Here is a 10798-nt window from a genome sequence, read left to right on the forward strand (position 1 = left end):
ACGATATAACGGAAAGCTCCCAGAATATCCTGCCAGTCTTTCTGAATGCTTCATTACATTTTTTGTTTTGTTTTAAAAGTTTAATCGTTTTTTTTTTCGTAGGCTGAAAAAAAGCAAATTCGCAAGTGCATTTGCATCACGATTTATTTCAGTGTTTCATCAAATTTGGCAAATGTAACCTCTTCTGGCCATGGGTGACTGAAAGGGTTTGTCCGTTCATTCCTCCCTCACTCACTCCTACTCAAGCTAGTGTTACATGGGCGGCAAATGAGAACTGAATAGGGAAATGCAAGAACGAGTTGTAATGGCGGGTTAATATACAGGATCTGACACATCATTTCCTCCATACTAACAGAAATAGCCGCCATGGTAACCGATTGCAAACTGTTTAATCAGTCATGTTATACACACTGTTTGATCAGCTTTGTTGTCGCATGCTGGGAAGGGTAGTATGAACGATGAGTGTCATTCTTCTTCCTTGATGAGGATTTTGTTTTTGAGTGTCGAGTGAGTAGTATTCACATGTCTACGCATTCCTACGCAATCCTCGGGATAGAGACAATAATGAGCAGCAAAAATGTCTTTATCTTCGTGGCTTATTCTAATCATACCCGACACTCGACTTATCAAACGGGAAATTAAACTTCAAGCTACCCACAGGTTAAAAAAAACCTTAGCGTTGACATCGGTTTAACACACATATATATAAGTACATGTCCATTGATATATACATTGAAGTACATGTATACTGATATATACATCGAAATATTTAATGTGTTGTTACCTGCACTGTCAATGCAGTGTTGCTATGACATCCAGCCTACTTTTGTCACAAACATGCCGGCGAGTATTTTCAATGTTCAAAGTCTCGTCTCTCAAGACAGGAATCCAGATACATGTATTCCCTCGATTTTGGGGAATTGGTTTTCTGTGAAGAATTCAGTCAGAAGTTCAAATAACATCGCACTTTCACTAGCCTTTCATTTCGGCTGACCTCATGCAAAATATTTTCCTTACAACCTCTTCCCGCCATCGAGAGGAGACTCTTTGATGAAAATGAAAACTTACTTGCAATCTGTTCAACTCTTTCTTCACTTTGAACTTCTATGTTCCTCGAAACTGACTCTGTCAGAGCATCAAAGACATTAACCATCATTCCATACTTTATTCGAAATTGATGCTGTCAGCGGCTGATGCCCGAAGGGTGGAAACTTTCCGACAGAAGGATTTCATGAGAGGCCATGCCCTCTTTTATGAGCATCAACATGGTGGGCAATATTGCAGCTCACAGCTGTCGGTTGTGGATACTCAGCCTTGACAGTTACAAACAAGAATTCAAATCAGCTTAGCTTGTGCCTCTGGCTTTTAGATGATTGAGGGTGTCATAAGGATGTGTAGGGTTAGGGCAGGTCAGTCCCTTCAACACCACAGTCACATTGGTCGATGGACTGCTAAGGTCATGTGATCCAGCAAGTTCCAGCGCCGGCATAAAGATCGATCATGTTCGATTTTGCCTAAAGATAACCAAATTCTTGCTGTAAACAATTTTCGAGTAATTTTCTTATAAAGATTTTTTGGAGAGAGGGGGTATGGACCACTGTCCGGTGAAGCCAAGGAAACAATTGAATACAACAGGCGAACAGGTTGGATGCTCAGATGGTATGATGAGTAAGCCAGCGAGCATCCCCCAGAGCTTTACAAGAAAATAGAATTAGGTTTGTCTTGTTTTCTTTGGACACTTCAAATTTTGTTTTGCGTATGTTCTTGAATGTTTTCTGTGCTCCAACTTCACAAAGTTTTCTTTGTATCTATCGCAAAGATTGATTTTGTGCCAACAAAGATATGTAGTGTTTTATTTGCATGCTATTATTCTCCAATTTCAACGCATTGTCATCTAAATTTTACATTTTTTAAAAAGCAAGTCTGATGTCTGCTGCAATGTGTTTGAGTGATAAGCAGATTTTTCTTCACAGCTGCTGGTATCTCAGCTCCTTTCAGTCCATCGCTTTTGCGATTAAATTAGACACATTCATAAAAGGTCACGAGAAATTGTGAATTTTCCCCCTTTGGCATTCGAACAGAAGAAGTTTTCTGGAAAACAAAGTATTTTTCTCAACATGGCTATTCGGAACCCTGTCAGGCAATCGAACGTGTGCTCGAAGTCTGCCATGTGGTAACTTCATGTGAGACACGGACCCACAATGATGTCTGGACTACAACTGACCACGTTTCCTCAGAGACCACGAGAAAATAAAAATAGCTGCTGTACAGGTATTTAGTGAATCATCATCAGGCCAGACGAAGTGACCAGAGAGAGACAAGAGTGGACAGAGTCGGGGACTGGCACCAGCGCAGGTGTGAATGTTGTCTTGGCTGCGGTTCTGGGGCGAGGGTCGAACCTGCCACGGGACAAGACTAGGCATCTGAGGGATGTCCGCACCTGACTGACGGAACTTACTTGCACGTGCATCCGGGGATAGGGCTACCCATTGATCAAATAGGGTGAGTCTTGCTCTTGTCCGCGCTGGATAGTTCTGATTGGGTGAAGAATGCGGGGTGTGTGTGTCGTCCAATGACATTAATGTGTGTTTGTGTTTGTGTTTGTGGAGAGGGGTAGCTCCAGGCACTTGACCCTCTTTGACTTCCAAGAGCGATGATGTAGATGTCTCATTGAAGTGTTTGTCAAATATCATCACACTAGCAATAACATGTCTAGGAAATAAACACGTGCATCATTCAGTCTCCTCCCTGTTCACAAAGCTTCCGGTCCTCTCTTCCCTTAGTTCCCTAAGTAATAGGAAACTACAGGGTCAATCCAGTTTTGGTAATAAGTCTGGAAGAAAGGCATTACAATGACTGCAAAATTCAGTCAACTGGCGTCTGTTAGGGTCAGATTAGACACTCGAGAAAAAGGTATTTACTAAACCAATCTGGGTGTGTGTGTACTCTCCATATTTGTCCAGTTTCTTTATTGGGTCTGTGTTCGTGTCTGTCGCATCACATCAATCACGAACCTCCGCCTATATTTAGCCCATGAGGAAAAACCTTATTGCCACGGACAGTCACCCCATCCCTCCCTCTAAATTACCGGTCAGAAAAATGGTTTGAGTGTGAGCTAACTCAGCTGGATAAACGATTTTCATGAATAGGATACAGAACAAGCGAAAGGATAAGAGCAAAACCTGTAGATTATTAGAAAATGGGATGACCAAAAAAAAAAAAAAAAGTGTGATCGAAATAAAATGTCTGGCCTTGCACTACTCTGGTCCTCCAGCACTGAGAATCGACCCCTTGTTGTCCGGACTTGAAGGCGTCGCAAATCACAGGCAGGTGACAGAAGGGCGATAGTCATGTTCCCAGGGAATACCAAGGAGGGACAGCATGGTGTCTGGCACTGTGTACACACACCTCGCAGCTCTGTGACAGTTAATGGCGGGTCTTGCCCCTCCCAGACCATCCTCCCCAACTTGTCAATGCTGTCAGAAGCTGCGGGGAACTTTGTTGGTAAAAAGGATCGGCTGACTTGTTTTGTGCTGCGGACGGGCTAAACAAGGCCACTTTGCAGTCGCATTACAACAAAGCAAGAAAACAATAAAAGAAAAAAAAAAACATTTTTCAGTCTCATATTTACGAACAGATGTTTTAAGTAATAATTATGTTTATATTAGTAGAGCATGCGTCATTCCACTCATCCGCCTTCTTTCTTTCTCACCCTCTCTCTTTCTCCACATCCCCCCCCCCACACACACACAGATACATGCACACACGCACACAGAAACTCAGGATACTTAGTGTCTTGGTGACAAATATTTAACAACTAAAATATGAAATAAAAATATGAAGAAAGGGGGAAAGGGGCAATGGAAGAAACCTGTAGAGACATCATGGAGAAGGTGAGAAGGAAGAGGTTGATGGCTTGTATTAACAGAGGACAAAAGTAAATGTCATTATAGTTGTTAGTGGTGGCACTACGCTCACGCCACTGCCTACCATCCAGTCAACCAATCGCGGAACTAATCGGCTAATCTGTTTGTTTGCCTGGCTGTCTGTTGTTCTGTCTGTCCGTCTGTTCGTCTGTCTGTATGTCGTGTCATCATTTCACAACAACACCCTGCAGTCTTTCGTTACTCACGATGTCTACAAGCACTAACACGTGTATCCATTGGAAGTGATATTTTCATTTGGACTAATTAACCTCTGACCTTTCGCGTAGGCCGTCAGAAGGTTAACGAGATACAATGCCACGAACTTACACGCCTCTTCCTTGCCTTTCATGCAAGCGGTTAACCTTTTCACTGAATTCATGATGTGATGTTGATATGGAAATAGTCCCTTCCCCACCACGCGGATGCTGTCAGACTCGTGGTATTTATACATGCCCCCTGTTCTGTTGGCCAGGAGACAACTAAGGTATTCTCTCTTCTTTGCTCTACATTCTCGTCTTTGAGTACACGTGGAGAACAAACATGAAGAACAGCTTTGATTGAGGGAAGCTGGCAATAAGCTGGTTGTTTATACCTAGTTATAACCTTCAAAAACCATCACCAAGTTCTGCATCAATCCACCAAAATAAAAACCGCTACCATTATATGGGATGGTAGGAAGGTTATACTGGGAGACATCCTCAGGCTCATCAGGACACCCATCCTGTGTCTAGGTACAGGACCAGTAGGAGATGGCTGTTATTTCCGTTTTTTCACTTCTGAACGCTGGCATGTGTGAATGGTGTGTGACTATGCGAGTCTGAATTACAATTGTCTGTCTGTCTGTCTGGTTGATGATTTGTGAGGTGGGTATACATGTGATCATGTTGCCGGTGGTTTATGCTGTGTTTTTTTTTTTAATCATTGAAAGCTTTGAGCTGCTTTCTCATTGTCATCTGAGATGAATCAGATTGTAGTACATTGTATTAGCCGTTTGTTTCAAGACATGACGAGGGTGGTTTAAGCATCTGATCACGTGTATTTCAAATGAGGAGTTCATTGCTGAAAGAGTGCAATCGTTTCATTCTTTTCGAAATCATTTTTGTTATCAATCTTCGATAATCTCAGTCACAGGGATATCAACGCTGTGGTCAAAAAGGTTGGTAATTAGATGTTGTTTTACATGAGACGATTGTCAAAACTATAAGTGTCAACATCTGTTTTGGCATGCTTTGGAAAGATTAGGCACCTTTAATTAAAAAATGGTTTTGTGTTTGATGGTAGATGATTGTTTGTCTACATTCTTGGTGTCTGCATCTATCCTCTCATGTTTTATCTTTCTCTATTTTCTCACTTTAAAGTAGTTGAATTTATAAAGTCTTTGTCTACTGTCTTTACACTATGACTAAAAATTAAACAAATGGTTTTGCTAATTTCACAGAGATTCGGAGAGTTGAATTTATTGAATTGTACAAGATAACTGTCATTGCTTACAAAGAAAGTAAGAAAGAAAGACCCTGACTCAGTCTGTTCCATAAGCAAGAAATATTCCGCCAAGATGCTACCTGTACTTTCTACAATATATATATTCTACATGCAGAACTACAAACCGATTCAGGTTATGGTATCACAGCTACAATATTTAGTGGAGGATAGAAAAGGCCGAAGTCAGGAAAGAACGACAGTAAATACTATTTTTAAATGCTTTTTATAAAGTAAACAGATGCTTTACGAAACCAGAAGGAACGGGAAGAAATGAGGGAAACGCGTGATCGCATTGCCTGTGTACACTGTACTTGCTTATTGTTGTTGTTTACCGAAGGTCAACATCACGGGCTATAGCACTGGGAGAAGAACTTATATTTATATAAAAGAAAAAAATTGTCCAAAAAGCTTTAAGGATTTTTTAAATGTGTGAAAGTCTGTGTTGTTATCATTATGATGAGGAGTAGGGGTGGGGGACGTCAGTCAGTGTCAGTTGTCTCCCTTGTCCAGAGTTGCTACACGTGTCGTTGTCTGTGTGTCCACGTGTAGGCAAATAATACCTGTACATCCTGGAATTTCAGGCATAGCTTCTTGTGGATATATGATATATACATTAAATAAGCAAACGTGAGTTTTATTTGGCCGTGTCTTGCTACTCAAAGTGTTTACATTGTGGCATGGTCTTCTCGTTTTTCTCTCTTCTTCTGCTTTGTGCAGACGAGTGCACACACTCAATCAACTATGCCACGACCAAGAAAGTGGTTTCCATTTGGATATACGGTCTCTGTGGATAAACGCGGGCAGCTTCGTACACGTATTCAACGATTGTCAGCGGAGGATATGAGGGTTTTTATGCGGCTAAACAGAACTCTTGACCAGGGGCAAGATGGTGGTGTAAGCACCCAGCAACAGGAGGAGCGTGACACCTTCCAGGATATTCCTCTAGCTAGCAGTATGTATTAGAAAGTTAATTCTATTCAACTCTTACGAGACCTTTTGACATGACTACAGAGAATTTGGAATTATTGCAAGTCTTTTCAACTGCACACAGTGTAAAAATATGCATTTCATATGGGTAATGTTACATGTTCAACAATTACTGTTTAGCATTTTACATAAAAGATCAGTATAATGTCGAATGTTGAGATGTACACTCATTTTTATTTATAAAAAAAGAATATTGCATAATCACAATGCTTAAAGGGATATTAATGCTGCAAGGCTTAGTTTCATGCTTTGGTTTCTAAATATGAGAGTACTGATATTGTCTGTTTATTTCAAGTGTCAGATCTTTAAGGTGTTGAACAAAAGGTGTGCGTTGAAGTACCTAGTCATCATGTGATTGCTGTGTTCAGATCTTTTACAACTTGTCTTGCAGCGAGGCGGGGAAGGATTCAGGACTTGCGAGACAAAGTCATCACTAAAATGTCAAAAATTGCAAGAATGTGAAATATCTTGTTTCAAGAGCTGCAGGAGGTGTGGTTTCTAGTAAATATTTTACCTCTTTGAATGATGAAAGCAATCACAAAGTTAGTACAAGTTTTGCACATTATGTAAGGGTGGAAAGCTAATACAAACAGTAAAGTAACTGGATGTAGGTAATGTTTATTATAAGCTATCTATGATTTTATTTCAGTTGCTGTAACATATTCGTTTTGTGGTGGTTAGAAATATTGCATGACTGTATTGACAAGGATTTTATATTAACAGAATCACAACTTGGCCTGAACCAGTTTCCTTACGAGAGGGCCAGAAAGGGGGAATTCATAATTCATGGGATTCCCCCATCCTTAATGCCCTTGCAGCCCCCTGGAAGGCTGGCCACAAACAAACTCCTACAAATCCTTGACTGTGAAGTCACTGTGACCAGGTACTCAACAACTTGGACATGGTCTATAGGTTAAACTAGATTCAAGAACTCCTTTGTACCTCACTGTACCTCTTTTCTTCTAATTAGAGAAGTTCTGCTGACAATGCTTTGTTGAATTGCATCTGTTCTACATGCACTTTAAACTTTGCGGAGACACATTGCTTGTTTGATTATAATGATATGTAATTATTATGAAATAATATCTTTAATGGGTATTGTATTATCCCTTAACTTTTTCTTTATTAGTAACCTTTGTGTTTGGATTAGAAATTTCTATTCACTTTATGCACACATGTAGTGTGCATGTGACATAAAATTTCAAAGATATATTGAATGATAAAAGTATACATTTAATATAAAAGGCAACCTACTTAGAATACTTCTCATCTGGTTTTTTCTACAGTTAATTGCATTTTTATTTGTTTTGAGAACAGTTATGTAGTAAGCCCCTTTGTGGACATAAAACCTATTATAACTGGCTGTACCTAAAATGTCTTTGTTTTACTTGCAGAGCACCATCAGCTATAGATTCCTCCCACATTTCACACACAAATGAAATTACAGAAAATATGTTGCAACCAACACAAACACCATTTGTACATGGATCATCAACATCTCATTCAAACGCTAAAGAAATAGAAAATAGATTACAAGAGACACAAACACAACTTGTATATTCAACATCATCATCATCTGCAAATAATGAAGCAACAGGAAACATTACATCAGATACAAACACAACCTCTACATAACACATCAACACATACGCACAGTACATTAGACATAAACCGACCTACTCGACTTTTAGAACACAATTAACAACTGTCACATCTCATCAACACCGCAGAAATGTGTGATGGAAGAACCCCAGGTCATGCCACAGACGGACAGTTCTGGAGGTAATCATTAAAAGGCATTTGTGATTTTGCTGGTTACACGAACAATTTCTCTGGTTACAAATGTTTGTTTCACCATTTGACTGATTCCTTATCAAAGATATTTTATTCCTCATAGTTTTGCATCGTACCTTATGATTGCAGGTGAAAATTGATTGGGGGCAAGTGGGGGCTGGTGTATGCCCAAATACATCAAAGTGAATGTATTTGTAGATGTGTCATGTGCTCTTTGTGAGTCATTTTCCATTTTTGTTGTTTGTAAAAATTTAAATGTGTTTTTTTTTTTTTACAGCCTGCTTATCACAGACAAGCAAAATCAGCCAGATGGTATGTTTCACAGTTATTGTTGGTGTCAATTGACCAAAAATGTTGAACCAAATGCATGAAGTATCACAGTATGCAAGTACAGTATCAGAGCAATGGCCAGAAGTTTATATGTTTATTCTACCCCTATGGTTGCCACCATTTCATGTTTTTTATACCATTAAACTCACAGATCATGACATGATTTTTACTATTTAAATTCACTCATTCTCTTCTTTCTGTGTCATATGATCAATGTGTAAGAGTTACTGTAAAATTATTTTTAACTTGGGTATAATAATTGAGTCTACATTTCATTAGGTTTCAGACTTTACAACACTGAATTTCATCAGTTTGTTGCCTTGGCAGCTCTTATACAAGCAGTGGTTAATCTGTTACAGATCAGACAAATACTACTTCTGTGGAAGTTCCATTAAAGGAATTGCCAAAGGCCAAAAGTAAGACTGAAAATTAGTATTTTCTGTGTCATTTCTTGTGAACAGGCTTTCGGCAGTTTTTGGTTGTGCTCTTGTTGTGTTCACTTATGCTTATTATTGTGCTCACCCTTTGTTAACTTTGTCACAGACAGTGCTGCTTCCTGTTTATTTTGTGCATCATCCAAATGAATTTAAATTTCATCGGCTGATGAATATTACATCCAAAAGTATACTTATAAATGTATGCAAATTGATTCAAATTGCATTATCACGGCTGAAGTAAATTCTATAGATATATTGTTTTGTCTTATGTACTAATCTGTATATTTTGCCATATTGTCACTATTTGTTGCATCTGTTAGATTGTTATTGTGTGATTCTTTTAATATGATGTTATGGGTAAAAATGCCCCCTAGGCTCACAGTCAGCAAATGAAGAGTGAGACCTGTCCCGAATCCATGTGCTTGCGTGCCTTTATGCATGTAAAGCGCTTTTAGTCTGGCTGATGATGGAGAAAGGTGCTATCTATATAAGTGTGCTTATTAACAACTAGTATGTCCTAACAATTGTTACATCAATGAATTCGCATTTCCTTCCAGGATTTCAGTATGATTTTTCAAGAAGGCATTTTGCAGGCAGCCTTATAAGCAGAACAGTGACCTTTACCTCATAGATCTTGCTGTGGTTGAAACTGTGGTGTGGAATGTGGATCATAGCATTTGCAGCCTGGATGAATCAGTCTTTCTCAAGCTGAATTATGCATGCTGGAAATAATTTCTGTCTACATTTTATCCCATGTGGCATAAAATGCCATTTGCATTATCTGTTGTGTGTCCATGTATGCTTGTGTGTGTGTTTGTCAATCATGAGTTTGCCCAAAGGCTAGGATATGGTGCTATTTAAATTTATTAATATTTATGAATATTAGCATGATCTTTATCACATTGAATCTTACAGTGTGTCTGTTCCAAAGCATATATGTGTGATTGTTTGTACCTATAAAAATGCAAGGTTACATATCATTGTGTACCTCTGTGTGCAGGAACAAGTCACATGGGACATAATGACAATCAAAGCATTAGAAAACAGTTTGGGGCCTCTTGGGGCCGTTGATCACATACCCAGTTCAACTGAAATTGAAAGAATTCACCAGAACAATCCGAGAACCCCTTCTGGCGACGGGAAAAGCGTGTCTTGGCTGGCCATGTAACCAGCAACAACACTTTAGTGAAGAGCATCCTCTGGGAAACCCTTGTGTGAGGACAAAGACAATGAGGGTTGAGGAAGAACAAACGTAAAATATAGGGCTAAACATGCCACTCAGCAGGAATGATGCAAGACTTGCGCAAGAACTGTCTCAATGTCCCCGACGATACCACAGTATTGTGTAAAAGAAGATATGAATGAATAATCAATTAGTCTTCCAGGGACAACAAATCCAAGATGGTTTAACACAAGTCAAATAACATTTATAGGTACATGTAAATAGAAAATCGCGCGGGCATACTTAGGTGTGGCACCTCTTCACCCACCCCGGGAGTTTGGCGCAAGTAGGCTAGGTGGGTGGATTAGAATAGAAATATCTGTGTTGTGTGTGTGTTAGTAATGTAAATAAATCTGTCTTTGAACCTATTTACCTGTGGTAACATGTCTGTCCACATGAATGCTAGCTTGTTGCACTTATGTCCTGAATGAGCTGAACGTTGATCACGGTAGTGAACGAGATTTGTCTCGCCCGTAGTTGTGACATAGCAGAATATACCGAAGAAAACACTTTTGTTTGGGAAAATGCAGGGACTTTTGTAGATTCCAAGGTCCGCTAAGTGAACATCCTCTTATGCATAATGGGGGAAAAAAAACCAACCCACACCAACACAAGGCTAG

General features: G+C 39.5%; 1 long non-coding RNA gene across 3 annotated transcripts; it reads left to right on the forward strand.

The window, feature by feature from the left end:
- The first annotated feature begins 5369 nt into the window (after positions 1-5369).
- Positions 5370-10565, forward strand: LOC112563227. Of its 3 annotated transcripts, none has more exons than XR_003098991.1 (7): positions 5370-6360; positions 6787-6937; positions 7119-7278; positions 7790-8177; positions 8467-8501; positions 8879-8935; positions 9957-10565. It is a non-coding gene; the product is annotated as an uncharacterized LOC112563227 (long non-coding RNA). The 3 variants fall into 3 exon arrangements; XR_003098992.1 differs by having other exon boundaries at positions 6787-6896; XR_003098990.1 differs by having other exon boundaries at positions 6787-6884.
- Positions 10566-10798: the final 233 nt, after the last annotated feature.

This window comes from Pomacea canaliculata, linkage group LG4 (assembly GCF_003073045.1).
Source record: "Pomacea canaliculata isolate SZHN2017 linkage group LG4, ASM307304v1, whole genome shotgun sequence".
Classification (NCBI taxonomy): Eukaryota; Metazoa; Mollusca; class Gastropoda; order Architaenioglossa; family Ampullariidae; genus Pomacea; species Pomacea canaliculata.